The 17,511-nt window shown below is 33.3% G+C and overlaps 1 protein-coding gene across 1 annotated transcript in view; it reads left to right on the top strand.

The window, feature by feature from the left end:
• The window catches only part of LOC144842635 (uncharacterized), a 298,292-nt gene that overhangs the window by 96,323 nt on the left and 184,458 nt on the right, over positions 1-17,511 (top strand). The gene's annotated exons all lie outside the window — the stretch shown is intronic.

The raw sequence follows: 17,511 nt of genomic DNA, 5'->3' as shown, positions 1-17,511 counted from the left end.
AGTCATGTAGCGTTGTTTCAGTTGAATGAAACGGTCTAAACCCTGATTGACAAGAGGGGATCAGCTTGTTCACATCAAGGTACGAATAGACGCCGAATGTACCCACCTTTCTAAAATTTTTGAAACATTTGGTAGGATGGAAATTGGCCTATAATTATTAGTGTTACTTTTGTCTTCTCCTTTGTGAATAGGTGTAACAGAGGCCTTTTTCCACTTTGTAATGTAATGTCCGCATCGTATTGACAGGTTTAGGACATGGGTTAATGACTTTGTCAGTGTGGGTAAGCTAGTTTTAGCATTTTTAAACTGACGTCGTCTGGACCTGTTGCTTTACCAGCAGACATTACTAATATTTGACTTTGAACAAATTCTTCTGTGATGTCTGGCAATATACATTGTTCGAGTGAATTTGACTCAGAGACGTTTTGGTTTGATTCAAATATACTACTGGTTGTTGCATTCACCATACGTTCACCGATTGTGGAGAAATGTTCATTCAATATATCAGCAATGTCGTCAGGATTGTTGATAGTAATTCCATTATTGGAAATAATACAATTTGGGGCTGATTTTTTATTGCTTGGAAGGACCTCTTTTAGTTTCTTCCATAGCATTGACGAATCACCTTTGTTATTTTTTATGGTTGATTTAAAATATTCACTTTTTTTGGTCCGGATTTTATCAGTAACGTTATTCCGTAACGTTTTGTATTTTTTTTTGTAATCTATTTCTAAACCAGATTGTTTAGCCTTTTTATGCGTGCAATCACGTTGTCGCATAAGTTGCATTATTTTACTATCAAGCCAAGTACTTAAAGTTTTTGTGGCTGTAATAGCAATTCCAGCCTATTAAAAAGCAACTATTTTTCATTTCTTTGGGACGAACTATTGCTGATTTCGTTATTCAAGATACTCATTTTAATTATGGTCACAGTGATAGAAGTATCATGCCAACAAAGCTGAATGAATCTTACTGGATAAACAGAGAAAACGCTTATTAAATATACATAGAAAAGATAAAACTAGAATTTAATTCGTCACTTTGACGAATTATAGGTGATCATTTTACTGAAATTATTTTTTTTTAAACATGCACGTACGTTAACATACGATCGGAAAATGTTGATGTATGTCATCCTATTATATACGCTTATAGTGCTGAGTTGTGCCTATATGCCATATGTACAGTATATACTGTATATCTATATACAGTGTAGCATAGGTGAAATTACGGGACACACATGTTCAAATTTTTTGGCATGATGACGTTATCAAACTAAACTTTAAGATGACAATTTCGAAAGATAATTAATTGAGCAAACAAATATAAGATTTGGAAAAAAATTTGGCACGTAGAAGCGCTGTGCGCGCTCTTTGAAATGTGTATAACTTTGACGAAAAATATGAAAAAACTACTTTTTCACTTCAACTGGCCATATGTTAACGTCACAACATCCGATAGGCTTAATTTTTATATGAATTAATATCTACATTTCATCAGCTTTCATAATAAATTATAATCATCAAGGTAACCTTCAATTCTGAAGAGCTGTAAGATATTCAAATTTACTGCGAAGGTGAAATTACACGGCCTACGTTATTCAAGTTTTTACGCGTGATGACGTCAATAAAATGAAAATAGTGTCAACTCATGATAAAGATAATTAATTAAGCAAGCACATACTGAAATTTGTGCGAAATTCGAGCACACATAACCAAGATGCGCTCTGTTGAATGTGATAATCTACACAAAAAGATAACAAATCCTAATATTTAAATTCAAGTGGCCATTTGATGACGTCAAAACATTTTGTACGTCAAATGTGTACATGAATTCATATCTACAACTCAATGGCTTCCAGAATAAGTTAAAAAAATCGGGGGTCATCTTGCATTCTGAAGAATTATTTTCATTTTAAAAAAGACCTATTTTTCACCATTTTCAGAACTTTTGTAAAATTAATGTGCGCATTTTGTCATTTTTAACGTGCTCGTATAGCGTTATTTTAAGTCGGAACTGACTCAAATTTGGTGAATGTACTAAGGATGGTGAGTAGAATGAGATTTGTAAAAAAAAATCATATTTTTTACGCTTTTTAAGTATCGCGCACGCAAAATTTTTTTTTGCGCAGTAATTTTTGGAAACACGCAAATGGCCTAATTCATGCTCTAAATTGATCAAAACCTAATTTTGCGCGTTTTAAATTTTTAGCGCGCGATTTCACATGCATGACCTTGAAACGCGCAACTTTTTATTTGCTAATATTTTTACCCTTGATCTGAAGTTTACGTGTAGTGAATTTCATTAATATGTGATAATGAATTTTGGAGATATGATTGATAATGTGATTTCGCAAAATGGCGTATAAATGTCGTCACGGATGAGTGATCACGCTGGAAAGCTTATTAGGATTAAGTTATATTATTTGAAAGATATTCTGAAATTTTTGTAATCATTGACATTAAACTTTTTGAGATAATTGTTACACAAAATAGTGTACAGAAACAATAAAAAGACTAGACATGTAACTCGTCACTTTGACGAGTTTGGTTTTCCGCCGCGCAAGTGGTGCAACATGAACGTGTAACGACGTACCTTACCGTACCGAACATTAAGGGGATAGGTTGAGGACAAAAGGAAGTGTCCACGTTGGCATTATGACCTGAACTGAAGAATATGATATGTTTTTATTGCTGAATTCTATTATTTTGATTCATATATAGTATACACAGTATAATCTGTATCCATATCACATACAGTGTAGAATAGGTGAAATTACGGGACCCGCTATTTATTGCAATTTTTAACATGTTGACGGTTTTAAAATGAAACGCGAAGGTAGCATTTCCGAAAAGAAATTATCTCAGCAACAACGTATTAGCGTGTAGAAGAAATTTGAATACGTGAAATATTGATGCGCGCTCTTTTAAATGCAATGAATTATGACGCAAAAGATGAAAATACGACTTTTTTCATTTAACTGGCCATATGATGACGTCACAACATCCGATTGGCAAAATTTTCACATGATTTCGTATCTAAAATCCAATAGCTTCCAGAAAACGTTTTAATCGTGATTATCAAATTTTATTCTTACGAGCTATAACAGATTAAAATTTACTGTAAAGATGAAATTAATGCCACACGTAATTTAAATTTTTAGGAATGATGACGTCAAAAAAATTAAAATATTTATAATTCATGCGAAAGACAGTTGATTGACCTAGTCAATATCAAAATTTGGGTGAAAATGGAAAACGGATAAGTGGAGATGCGCTCTATTAAATGTGATGAGCTATGACGAAAGATACAAAAATCCTAAATTTTATATTAGCGTGGCAATACGATGACGTCACAATGTCCGGTTAGCCATATTAATATATGATCCGATATCTACAACTCATTAACTTCCAGAAAATGTCATCCACAAAAAGTTGACCGTCTAGTTTAGAAATTACGACTGTTTAAAAAAAGGCATATTTTAAACGAATTTTTTAACCTTTTCATAAAAAACGCGCGCAAATTGTCCAATTCGACGTGCTCGTATGACGTATCTTTAAGTCGAAATTGTTTAAAATTTGGTAAAATTACTAGAAAAGGATGGAAAAACATAAATCACGCGAAAAAAATACGTTTTCAATGCTACGTGCGCACCGCACACGTAAAAATGTGCGCACGCGTGGGAATTTTTGACATGCTTAAAACGACATGAAACGCGTAGAAAGTTTATTATAAATTAATTTTGCGCATTTTGAAATTTTAAATGCGCGTGCGCGCGTAACTTTGTGTAAAACACGCAATTTTTTTTCCACAGAAAGTTAGCGCATAATATAAATTAAACTTTTGCAAAGTTTCAAGTTGAAATGTTATTTGGTTGTCGAGCTATGTTAAATACAAGAAAATCGTTAAATCGCGCGTACGTCACGTTGCGCAATTGTAAGCATCATGAAATGCTTCGCTTGACGACGTTACATAAATGTCAAAATGTCAACATAGTTTAAAAAATGTTATGTTTGCAAGTTTTAGAGAAAAGCGTTACACAAAAATCATACAGAAAGAAAGAAGATGAAACTAGACATGTAACTCGTCACTTTGACGAGTTAGTTATCCGCACGACAAACGCCACGTGCACGTCATACGTTAGACTTTTGCACACAGAAAAAGATTATGGCATTATGACCTGATCTGAAGAATATGATATGTTGTTAGTGCTGAATTCTGTCAATTTTGTGTCATATAGTATATACAGTATAAACAGTATAATCTGTATACATATTACATACAGTGTAGAATAGGTGAAATTACGGGACCCCCGGTTATTCCTATTTTTAACATGGCGACGGTATCAAAATGAAAAACTAAGACAGCAATTTCGGAAGGACATTATCTCAGCAACCACATATTACCGTGTAGAAGAAATTTGAATACGTAAAATATAGATGCGCGCCCTTTTAAATGTGATGAACTATTACGCAAAATATGAAAATACGACTTTTTTTATTCAACTGGCCATATGATGACGTCACAACATCCGATTGGCAAAATGTTCACATGAATTCGTATCTACAATCCAATAGCTTCCAGAAAACGTTTTAATCATGATTATCACGTTTTATTCTGACGAGCTATAACAGATTGAAATTTACTGTAAAGATGAAAATAAGTGACCCACATTATTTACATTTTTAGACATGATGACGTCATAAAAATTAAAATATTTTTAACTCATGCGAAAGATAGTTGATTGACCTAGATAATATAAAAATTTGGGTAAAAATGGAAAACAGATAATTGGAGATGCGCTCTATTAAATGTCATGCGCTATGATGAAAGATACAAAAATCCTATATTTTATATTCGCGTGGCCATACGGTGACGTCACAATGTCCGGTTAGCCATATTAACGCATGATCCAAAATCTACAACTCATCAACTTCCAGAATATGCAAAAAAAATAACTTTCACCGTTTAGTTTAGGAACTACGACTGTTTAAAAAAGGGCATAATTTTGACAAATTTTGACGATTTTTTGAACTTTTTAATAAAAAATGCACGTAAATTATCCAATTCGACGTGCCCGTATGACGTAATTTTATATCGAAATTGTTCAAAAGTTGGTAAAATTACTAGAAAAGGCTGGAAAAACATAAATCACGGGAAAAAAATTGTTTTCAACGCTACGTGCGCACCGCGCGCGTAAAAAAATGCGCGCGCGTGGGAATTTTTTACATGCTCAAAATGACATGAAACACGTAGAAAGTTGATTAGAAATTGATTTTTCGCATTTTGAAATTTCAAACGCGCGTGCACGCGTAACTTTGTGTAAAACATGTCATTTTTTTCCCACAGTCAGTTAGCGCAAGATATAACTTAAACTTTTTCTAAGTTTCAAAATAAAATGTTATATGGTTTTCGATCTATGTTAAATACGCGAAATTCATAAAAACGCGCGTAAGTCACGTTGCGCAACTCTGACGTCATTCACAATAGCAGGTGCACAACTTCACGTGAATGCCCACATGTTGACAAAGTTATAAAATGTTATGTTTACACGTTTTTGAGTTACGTGTGACACAAAAATGACAGAAAGAAAGAAGAATACAGAAAAAAAAAAAAAAAAAGATGATGAAACAGGACAGTTACAAGGAGTTATCCGCTGAGTGCGGATAACTAAAAAAAGATGATGATGATGATTTCGTACAATCACAAGAGGTTTTCCTGCAACTTCGTTGCGGAAAACCAACTAGACATGTAACTCGTCACTTTGACGAGTTTGGTTATCCGCCGCGCAAGTGGTGCAACATGAACGTGTAATGACGTACCTTTTAACATTAAGGGGATAGGTTGAGGACAAAAGGAAGTGTCCACGTTGGCATTATGACCTGAACTGAAGAATATGATATGTTTTTATTGCTGAATTCTATTATTTTGATTCATATATAGTATACACAGTATAATCTGTATCCATATCACATACAGTGTAGAATAGGTGAAATTACGGGACCCGCTATTTATTGCAATTTTTAACATGGCGACGGCATCAAAATGAAATACAAAGATAACAATTTCGGAAGGATATTATCTCAGCAACAACATATTAACGTGCAAAAGAAATTTGAATACGTGAAATATTGATGCGCGCTCTTTTAAATGCAATGAATTATGACGCAAAAGATGAAAATACGACTTTTTTCATTTAACTGGCCATATGATGACGTCACAACATCCGATTGGCAAAATTTTCACATGATTTCGTATCTACAATCCAATAGCTTCCAGAAAACGTTTTAATCGTGATTATCAAATTTTATTCTTACGAGCTATAACAGATTAAAATTTACTGTAAAGATGAAATTAATGCCACACGTAATTTAAATTTTTAGGAATGATGACGTCAAAAAAATTAAAATATTTCTAATTCATGCGAAAGACAGTTGATTGACCTAGACAATATCAAAATTTGGGTGAAAATGGAAAACGGATAAGTGGAGATGCGCTCTATTAAATGTGATGAGCTATGACGAAAGATACAAAAATCCTAAATTTTATATTAGCGTGGCCATACGATGACGTCACAATGTCCAGTTAGCCATATTAATACATGATCCGATATCTACAACTCATTAACTTCTAGAAAATGTCATCCACAAAAAGTTGACCGTGCAGTTTAGAAATTACGACTGTTTAAAAAAAGGCATAATTTTGACAAATTTTTGAACTTTTTCATCAAAAATGCACGCAAATTGTCCAATTCCACGTGCTCGTATGACGTTACTTTAAGTCGAAATTGTTTAAAAGTTGGTAAAATTACTAGAAAAGGCTGGAAAAACATAAATCACGCGAAAAAAATATGTTTTTATTGCTACGTGCGCACCGCACACGTAAAAATTTGCGCACGCGTGGGAATTTTTTACATGCTTAAAACGACATGAAACGCGTAGAAAGTTGATTAGAAATTAATTTTGCGCATTTTGAAATTTTAAATGCGCGTGCACGCGTAACTTTGTGTAAAACACGCAATTTTTTTTCTACAGAAAGTTAGCGCATGATATAAATTAAACTTTTGCAAGGTTTCAATTTGAAATGTTATTTGGTTTTCGACCTATGTTAAATACGAGAAAATCGTTAAATCGCGCGTAAGTCACGTTGCGCAATTGTAAACGTCATGAAAAGCTTCGCAGCACATCTTCATGTGCATGACGATATGTTGAGAAAGTTATAAAATGTTATGTTTGCAAGTTTTAGAGAAAAGCGATCCACAAAAATCATACAGAAAGAAAGAAGATCAAGACTAGACATGAAACTCGTCACTTTGACGAGTTAGTTATCCGCACGACAAACGCCACATGCACGCCATACGTTGGAATATTGCACACGGAAAAAGATTATGGCATTATGACCTGAACTGAAGACTATGATATGTTGTTATTGCTGAATTCTATTATTTTGATTCATATATAGTATACACAGTGTAATCTGTATACATATCACATACAGTGTAGAATAGGGGAAATTACGGGACCCGCTATTTATTGCAATTTTTAACATGTTGATGGTTTTAAAATGAAACGTGAAGGTAGCAATTTTGGAAGGAAATTATCTCAGCAACAACATATTAGCGTGTAGAAGAAATTTGAATAGGTGAAATATTAATGCGCGCTCTTTTAAATGTAATGAACTATGACGTAAAATATGAAAATACGACTTTTTATATTCAACTGGCCATATGATGACGTCACAACATCTGATTGGCAAAATGTTCACATGAATTCGTATCTACAATCCAATAGTTTCCAGAAAACATTTTAATAATGATTATTACTTTTTATTCTGATGAGCTATAACAGATTGAAATTTACTATAAAGATGAAAATAAGTGACCCATGTTATTTACATTTTTAGACATGATGACGTCATAAAAATTAAATTATTTTTAACCCATGCGATAGATAGTTCATTGACCTAGAAAAAATAAAAATCGGGGTGAAAATGGAAAACGGGCAAGTGGAGATGCGCTCTATTAAATGTGATGCGCTGTGACGAAAGATACAAAATCCTATATTTTATATTTGGGTGGCCATACGATGACGTCACAATGTCCGGTTAGCCATATTAATGCATGATCCGATATCTAAAACTCATCACCTTCCAGAATATGCAATATAAATAACTTTAACCGTTTAGTTTAGGAACTACGACTGTTTTAAAAAAGGCATAATTTTGACAAATTTTGACGATTTTTGTAACTTTTTCATCAAAAACACACGTAAGTTATCCAATTCAACGTGCCCGTATGACGTAATTTTAAGTCGAAATTGTTCAAAAATTGGTAAAATTACTAGAAAAGGCTGGAAAGACATAAATCACGTGAAAAAAATTGTTTTCAACGCTACGTGCGCACCGCGCGCGTAAAAAAATGCGCGCATGTGGGAATTTTTTACATGCTCAAAATGACATGAAACGCGCAGAAAGTTGATTAGAAATTAATTTTTCGCATTATAAAATTTTAAACGCGCGTGCGCGCCTAACTTCGTGTGAAACATGCCATTTTTTTTTACAGTCAGTTACCGCAAGATATAACTTAAACTTTTGTTAAGTTTCAATTTAAATTGTTATATGGTTTTTGATCTACGTTAAATACGCGAAATTCGTAAAAACGCGCGTAAGTCATGTTGCGCAACTCTGACGTCATTCACAATAGCAGGTGCACAACTTCACGTAAACGCTCACATGTTGACAAAGTTATGAAATGTTATGTTAACACGTTTTAGAGATACGCTCTGCACAAAAATGACAGAAAGAAAGAAGAATACAGAAAAAAAAAAAAAAAAAAAAAAAAGATGATGAAACAGGACAGTTACAAGGAGTTATCCGCTAAATGCGGATAACTAAAAAAGATGATGTTGATTTCGTACAATCACAAGAGGTTATCCTGCAACTTCGTTGCGGATAACCAACTAGACATGTAACTCGTCACTTTGACGAGTTTGGTTATCCGCCGCGCAAGTGGTGCAACATTAACATAGGGGATAGGTTGAGGACAAAAGGAAGTGTTCACGTTGGCATTATGACCTGAACTGAAGAATATGATATGTTGTTATTACTGAATTTTATTATTTAAATTCATATATAGTATACACAGTATAATCTGTATCCATATCACATACAGTGTAGAATAGGTGAAATTACGGGACCCGATATTTATTGCAATTTTTAACATGTTGACGGTTTTAAAATGAAACGCGAAGGTAGCATTTCCGAAAGGAAATTATCTCAGCAACAACGTATTAGCGTGTAGAAGAAATTTGAATACGTGAAATATTGATGCGCGCTCTTTTAAATGTAATGAATTATGACGCAAAAGATGAAAATACGACCTTTTTTATTTAACTGGCCATATGATGACGTCACAACATCCGATTGGCAACATTTTTACATAGTTTCGTATCTACAATCCAATAGCTTCCAGAAAAAGTTTTAATCGTGATTATCACATTTTATTCTTACGAGCTATAACAGATTAAAATTTACTGTAAAGATGAAATTAATGCCACACGTGATTTAAATTTTTAGGCATGATGACGTCAAAAAAATTAAAATATTTTTAACTCCTGCGAAAGATAGTTGATTGACCTAGACAATATCAAAATCGGGGTGAAAATGGAAAACGGATAAGTGGAGATGCGCTCTATTCAATGTGGTGAGCTATGACGAAAGATACAAAAATCCTAAATTTTATATTCGCGTGGCCATACGATGACGTCACAATGTCCGGTTAGCCATATTAATACCTGATACGATATCTACAACTCATCTACTTCCAGAATATGCCATCCACAAAAAGTTGACCGTCTAGTTTAGAAATTACGACTGTTTAAAAAAAGGCATATTTTAAACGAATTTTTTAACCTTTTCATAAAAAACGCCCGCAAATTGTCCAATTCGACGTGCTCGTATGACGTATCTTTAAGTCGAAAATGTTTAAAATTTGGTAAAATTACTAGAAAAGGCTGGAAAAACATAAATCACGCGAAAAAAATACGTTTTCAATGCTACGTGCGCAACGCACACGTAAAAATGTGCGCACGCGTGGGAATTTTTGACATGCTTAAAACGACATGAAACGCGTAGAAAGTTGATTATAAATTAATTTTGCGCATTTTGAAATTTTAAATGCGCGTGCGCGCGTAACTTTGTGTAAAACACGCAATTTTTTTTCCACAGAAAGTTAGCGCATAATATAAATTAAACTTTTGCAAAGTTTCAAGTTGAAATGTTATTTGGTTGTCGAGCTATGTTAAATACGAGAAAATCGTTAAATCGCGCGTACGTCACGTTGCGCAATTGTAAGCATCATGAAAAGCTTCGCTTGACGACGTTACATAAATGTCAAAATGTCAACATAGTTAAAAAAATGTTATGTTTGCAAGTTTTAGAGAAAAGCGTTCCACAAAAATCATACAGAAAGAAAGAAGATCAAGAACTAGATTTGAACTCGTCACTTTGACGAGTTAGTTATCCGCACGACAAACGCCACGCGCACGTCATACGTTGGAATTTTGCACACGGAAAAAGATTATGGCATTATGACCTGAACTGAAGAATATCATATGCTGTTAGTGCTGAATTCTGTCAATTTTGTGTCATATAGTATATACAGTGCAAACGGTATAATCTGTATACATGTTACATACAGTGTAGAATAGGTGAAATTACGTGACCCCCCGTTAATTCTTATTTTTAACATGGCGACGGTATCAAAATGAAACACTAAGATAGCAATTTCGGAAGTACATTATCTCAGCAACAACATGTTAACGTGTAGAAGAAATTTGAATACGTAAAATGTAGATGCGCGCTCTTTTAAATGTGATGAACTATGACGCAAAAGATGAAAATACGACTTTTTTTATTCAACTGGCCATATAATGACGTCACAACGTCGGATTGGAAAAATGTTCACATGAATTCGTATCTACAATCCAATAGCTTCCAGAAAATGTTTTAATCATGATTATAGCTTTTTATTCTGACGAGCTATAACAGATTGAAAGTTACTTTAAAGAAGAAAATAAGTGACCCACGTTATTTAAATTTTTTCAACATGATGACGTCATAAAATTAAAGTATTTTTAACTCATACGAAAGATAGTTCATTTACCTACAAAATATCAAAATCGGGGTGAAAATGGAAAACGGATAAGTGAAGATGCGCTCAATTAAATGTGATACGCTAAGACGAAAGATACAAAAATCCTATATTTTATATTCGCGTGGCCACACGATGACGTCACAATGTCCGGTTAGCCATATTAATGCATGATCCAATATCTACAACTCATAAACTTCCAGAATACGTAATAAAAATAACTTTTACCGTTTAGTTTAGAAACTACGACTGTTTAAAAAAAGGTATAATTTTGACAAATTTTGACAAATTTTTGAACTTTTTCATCAAAAACGCACGCAAGTTATCCAATTCAACGTGCCCGTATGACGTAATTTTAAGTAAAAAATGTTTAAAAGTTGGTAAAATTACTAGAAAAGGCTAAAAAAACATAAATCACGCGAAAAAAATTGTTTTCAACGCTACGTGCGCACCGCGCGCGTAAAAATATGCGCGCGCGTGGGAATTTTTTACATGCTTAAAATGACATGAAACGCGTAGAAAGTTGATTAGAAATTGATTTTTCGCATTTTGAAATTTTAAACGCGCGTGCACGCGTAACTTTGTGTGAAACATGTCATTTTTTTTTCACAGTCAGTTAGCGCAAGATATAAATTAAACTTTTACTAAGTTTCAATTTAAAATGTTATATGGTTTTCGATTTATGTTAAATACGCGAAATTCGTTAAAACGCGCGTAAGTCATGTTGCGCAACTCTGACGTCATTCAAAAACAAAAAAGCACAACTTCACGTGAATGCCCACATGTTGACAAAGTTATGAAATGTTACCTTTACAAGTTTTAGAGATACGCTCTGCACAAAAATGACAGAAAGAAAGAATAATACAGAAAAAAAAAAAGATGAAACAGGACAGTTCCAAGGAGTTATCCGCTGAATGCGGATAACTAAAAAGATGTTGAACAATCACAAGAGGTTATCCTGCAACTTCGTTGCGGATAACCAAAAAAAAATAACTAGACATGAAACTCGTCACTTTGACGAGTTAGTTATCCGCACGACAAACGCCACGCGCACGTCATACGTTAGAATTTTGCACCCAGAAAAAGATTATGGCATTATGACCTGATCTGAAGAATATGATATGTTGTTAGTGCTGAATTCTGTCAATTTTGTGTCATATAGTATATACAGTATAAACAGTATAATCTGTATACATATTACATACAGTGTAGAATAGGTGAAATTACGGGACCCGCCATTTATTCCATTTTTTAACATGGCGACGGTATCAAAATAAAACACTAAAATACCAATTTCGGAAGGATATTATCTCAGCAACAACATATTAGCGTGTAGAAGAAATTTGGATACGTAAAATATAGATGCGCGCTCTTTTAAATGTGATGAACTATGACGCAAAATATGAAAATACGACTTTTTTTATTCAACTGGCCATATGATGACGTCACTACATCTGATTGACAAAATGTTCACATGAATTCGTATCTACAATCCAATAGCTTCCAGAAAACGTTTTAATCGTGATTATCACATTTTATTCTTACGAGCTATAACAGATTGAAATTTACTGTAAAGATGAAAATAAGTGACCCAGGTTATTTACAATTTTCGACATGATGACGTCACAAAAAGTAAAATATTTTTAACTCATGCGAAAGATAGTTCATTCACCTAGACAATATCAAAATCGGGGTAAAATAAAAAACGGATAAGTGGAGATGCGCTCTATTAAATGTGATGCGCTATGACGAAAGATATAAAAATCCTATATTTTATATTCGCGTGGCCATACGATGACGTTATAATGTCCGATTAGCCATATTAATGCATGATTCCATATCTACAACACATCAACTTCCAGAATATATAATTTTAAAAAAAGTTCACCTCGTAGTTTAGAATCTATGAATGTTTAAAAAAAGGCATAATTTTGACGAATTTTGACAAATTTTTGAACTTTTTCATCAAAAACGCACGTAAATTATCCAATTGGATGTGCCCGTATGACGTAATTTTAGGTCAAAATTGTTCAAAAGTTGGTAAAATTACTAGAAAAGGCTGGAAAAACATGAATCACGCGAAAAAAATTTATTTTCAACGCTACGTGCGCACCGTGCGAGTAAAAATATGCGCGCGCGTGGGAATTTTTGACATGCTCAAAATGACATGAAACGCGTAGAAAGTTGATTAGAATTTGATTTTTCGCATTTTGAAATTTTAAACGCCTGTGCGCGCGTAACTTCGTGTGAAACATGCCATTTTTTTCCACAGTCAGTTAGCGCAAGATATAAATTAAACTTTTGTTAAGTTTCAATTTAAATTGCTATATTGTTTTCGATCTATGTTAAATACGCGAAATTCGTTAAAACGCGCGTAAATCACGTTGCGCAATTCTGACGTCATTCACAATAGGAGGTGCACAATTTCACGTGAATGCCCACATGTTGACAAAGTTATAAAATGTTTTGTTTACAAGTTTTTGAGATACGAGAGACACAAAATTGACAGAAAGAAAGAATAATACAGAAAAAAAAGATGATTTCATACAGTTACAAGGAGTTATCCGCTACTAAGCGGATAACTAACTAGATCTTAAACTCGTCACTTGAGGACGAGTTTGGTTATCCGCCCGCAACAAAACGTATCTTGCGCATTCAAGTACTTTTCAGTTGTGACTTTTCCAAAAAGTAGCCTATTCAAAATTAAAACTGCCCTTTCAGTGTAATAACCAAACAGATCCTTTTATTTAATTGTTTTCCCGTGATGGTTGCATTACACATCGAGCCATATGAGCACCTGCTGATGAGAATCCGAAGAAAGAGTCCTCGTTCATTCGGTATGTTGTGAACCCCCTCGATGCAAGTTGATTATTACATATCGAACTTAAATCATAATTTTTACTATGATGAAATCTTCACAAATTTTAAACAGTGACATATTATGAAAGTGCATACTTTCAAGTTGTATATATTAACATGTAAAGAAAAAAGATAAACGTTATGTTTATTGTTTTACTCTTTGAATATGTTTATGTTTGTTTGATGATAATTATTTCAAAAATTACATTTAATATGCAAATAATGCAGCCATCAAACACTTTTTAACATTCAAGACTATAATAAATTAGACCTATGATTAATACACTGCAAGAAAATAAAATAAAAAATGGGGGTAACCTTGCATTCTGATGAACTGTTTCGTTTTTAAAAGTAGACATATTTTGCAACATTTTCACAATTATTAGACATTTTACGTGCGCAACCAGTCATGTTTAACGTGCTCGTGGAACGCCATTTCCAGTTGAATAGTGAATAAAATAACGCAAAATTGTTAACTGAAGTTTGAAAAACACAGTCTATGCAAAATAAAGGCTCATACGCGTTCCCTGCGCCGTGCGCGCGTGAAAATGTGCGCATCTGGTGGGAATTTTTTAAACGCTTAAAATGACCTGAAACGTGCGCTAATTTAATCAGAAAATGATTTGAAGCATTTTAAAATTTCAAACGCCGTTTACGCGCGCACTTTCTAATGTTACAAAATTCGGTAGTGATAAAACAGTTTACAATTGATGTGAAGCAACCGTGGCTGAAAATTTCGTTAAAAAATATTTATTTGTTTCCAAGTTATGATCAATTTAAGAATTTCAGAAATTCGCGCGTAACTTACGCTACGTGGCTCTGACAGCGTCCAAAAGCTTCGCAGTACAACTTCAGTTAAATGTCTAAATGTTTACAAAGTTACAACATGTTATGTTAACACGTTGCAGAGAAAAGCTGAACACAACAAGTGGCGGAAATATGGAAGAATAATAAAAAAAAGAAACACTACAATTCCAAGGGCTTATCCGCTTGAGGCGGATAACCAATAATAAAGATTTTATACAATAACAATAGGTGATCATTTTATTCTAAATGATCACCTAATAAAGATTTTATACAATAACAATAGGTGATCATTTTATTCTAAATGATCACCTAACTAAGTCAAAACATGCGATACACCACCATTTGCCAATGTTGACGTGGATCATTTTGAGCCAGTAATGATAAGCAGAGGCGACAAGATATCGACATCTTCAAAACAAGAATGTTTGAAATGTATCATAGTATCATGATACAACAGAATAATAGACATGATTTTTATGGGGAGTCAATTCGGTCTACTAGCGAGCTGGATATCATGTGAAAATTACACGTACCGGTATTAGTATTAGAAGACGACTTGAAGTGGGGTGTAGTCTATGCAAAAAAGCTTAGAGTGATCAGAAGGGATTAAATAGAATAGATGGCTATGTTGACTGCCTGTAGCATTCCACTTCCCCTATATTGTTTTCTAGGCCTCTTTTCAGAATTTTGTCCTAGACTAGTCCCTATGAATGTCACACGAACCGGCGAATCCGCAAAATGTCCATTTCGAGAAAATCGCGATTGTAAAAATGGCACTTTTTGCACGGTCATTTCTCGCAAGAAAAAAAGCGAATGTCCATTATTTTTGTGGTAATTATGTAAAAATATATCAAATGAATAATTTTAAAGTGTCCATAAAAAAATGTACTCATTAATTAAAGAGTAGTCACTTAATTAATACATTCGTCACTTCGTGTGAAGATTATTTACCGCGTAACTTGCAGCTAAGCGATATTCGACGCATATTCGTCACTTCGTGTGAACAAGAATCTTACGCAATGACTATGAATTATGCGGTATTCGCCGCGATTGTGTGGTAATGAATAGGCAGTCCCACGTAAACATCTTAGATAGGGCCCTAACGATAATAATATAAAGTAAACAAATTATTCTGTTAAAAATGAAAAAGAACAATCACAAATAATTTGCAAAATATAATTTATAGTAGCCTAACTGATGTACAAACATCATTTTAGCTTTTGTAAATAATGCAAAAACGTAAACATGGTTCATTTAATTAAATTTGATTATTAATTTATACATTATTTAATCTCTACATAAGGCAAGGCAATGTTAGATAGTTAGAATAAACGTTTTTAATTCAATATTCCCTTAGTAGTCCCTACGGGAACAGTTAAAAAATAATTTAGACAGTCCATTGTACAATACGGCTTTTTAAGCATATTAGGCCTACAATCATTTAGCCATTCATGGCCAATATAGTATTTATTAAATAACATTAAATGTGTTATCTGCCTTTTCTAATACAGTATCCGTATTGAAAGGCTAATTTAAATTATTTACTAATTGTATGTGATACCGTAGCAATGTGGTCTTATTTGTAGGGCATATCACAGGATAATGTGCAGACTACCCTATATAGTATACGATAGTATTTAGTAAAGCCATGCCCCCAAAGATATTTGGTGACGCACTGATTATAATAATTATACTGTAACTATCTAATTTAAAAAGCAAACACAAAAAATATAAATACTCTAACATCAAGATGTATGAATTGTTTAATAAAAATGTGTATACAGAAAAGAAAGTTATTATCCTTAGTAGCATTATCCATTAACAATAGAGGTAAAATTTGATGTTTCTTTTTAATAATCAGGTTATTAATTCTCTAAAAAATTAAATATTTCAAAATACTTAGGACTATAATATTGATGTAGGCCAAATCGTTACCGTACCGTTTCGTGTATGTGTTGACAGTGCCATAATTTAATTTAATGTTTTTGCTAGTGCTCGAGTGAACGTACGAAAGAACAAACATCGAAACGTTGCATTAAATTTCCAGAAATGTATTTATATAATTAGCTTACTAAATAATTTATTAATAACCACAAAAATCAGTTTTTACTGGGTAAAATACTGTTCAATATTCTATAATCTATGCTCAATCTAACTTCGCGGGACTGAAAATTGGCCATCAAATAATGGAATGTTCCAGATATGCAATAAACCAATCAGATCACATGCAATTAGTGACGAATTGCATATTCGCCGTTTATTGAGGCGCGTAAACAGTGTGCGCGATGCGCGTTTTACTCACACGAAGTGACGAATCGATATTCGACGCTTCGTGTGACGAATGATTATAATATCACAATATATTCGCCAAATTATAATTAAAATAATTAATTAATGAAATAAGCTACGCAGTTGATATTTGCATCAATTGTTCTTTAGAATAAATACTTTCGAAATATACAAAAAAAATTTCGCGCCAAAATGACAATTCGCCGGTTCGTGTGACGAGTGACGCAATGTAATACAATGTTTAGAATTAAATGCATGGCCATATTTAGTGTGGAGTGTCGGACATTACGAACCAGTATTTGTATTCTATAAAACTTTAAAAATGTTAATTCGGTTAAAATAATAATATAATACTACTATACCTCATAACATATTGCAAACAATTTAAATTCATCGTATATCATGAC

The sequence above is a fragment of the Antedon bifida genome, chromosome 5, assembly GCF_963402885.1.
Source record: "Antedon bifida chromosome 5, ecAntBifi1.1, whole genome shotgun sequence".
Taxonomy (NCBI): domain Eukaryota; kingdom Metazoa; phylum Echinodermata; class Crinoidea; order Comatulida; family Antedonidae; genus Antedon; species Antedon bifida.
The sequence above is the reverse complement of the archived record's forward strand: the minus strand, read 5'-3'. Positions and strand labels throughout refer to the sequence as shown.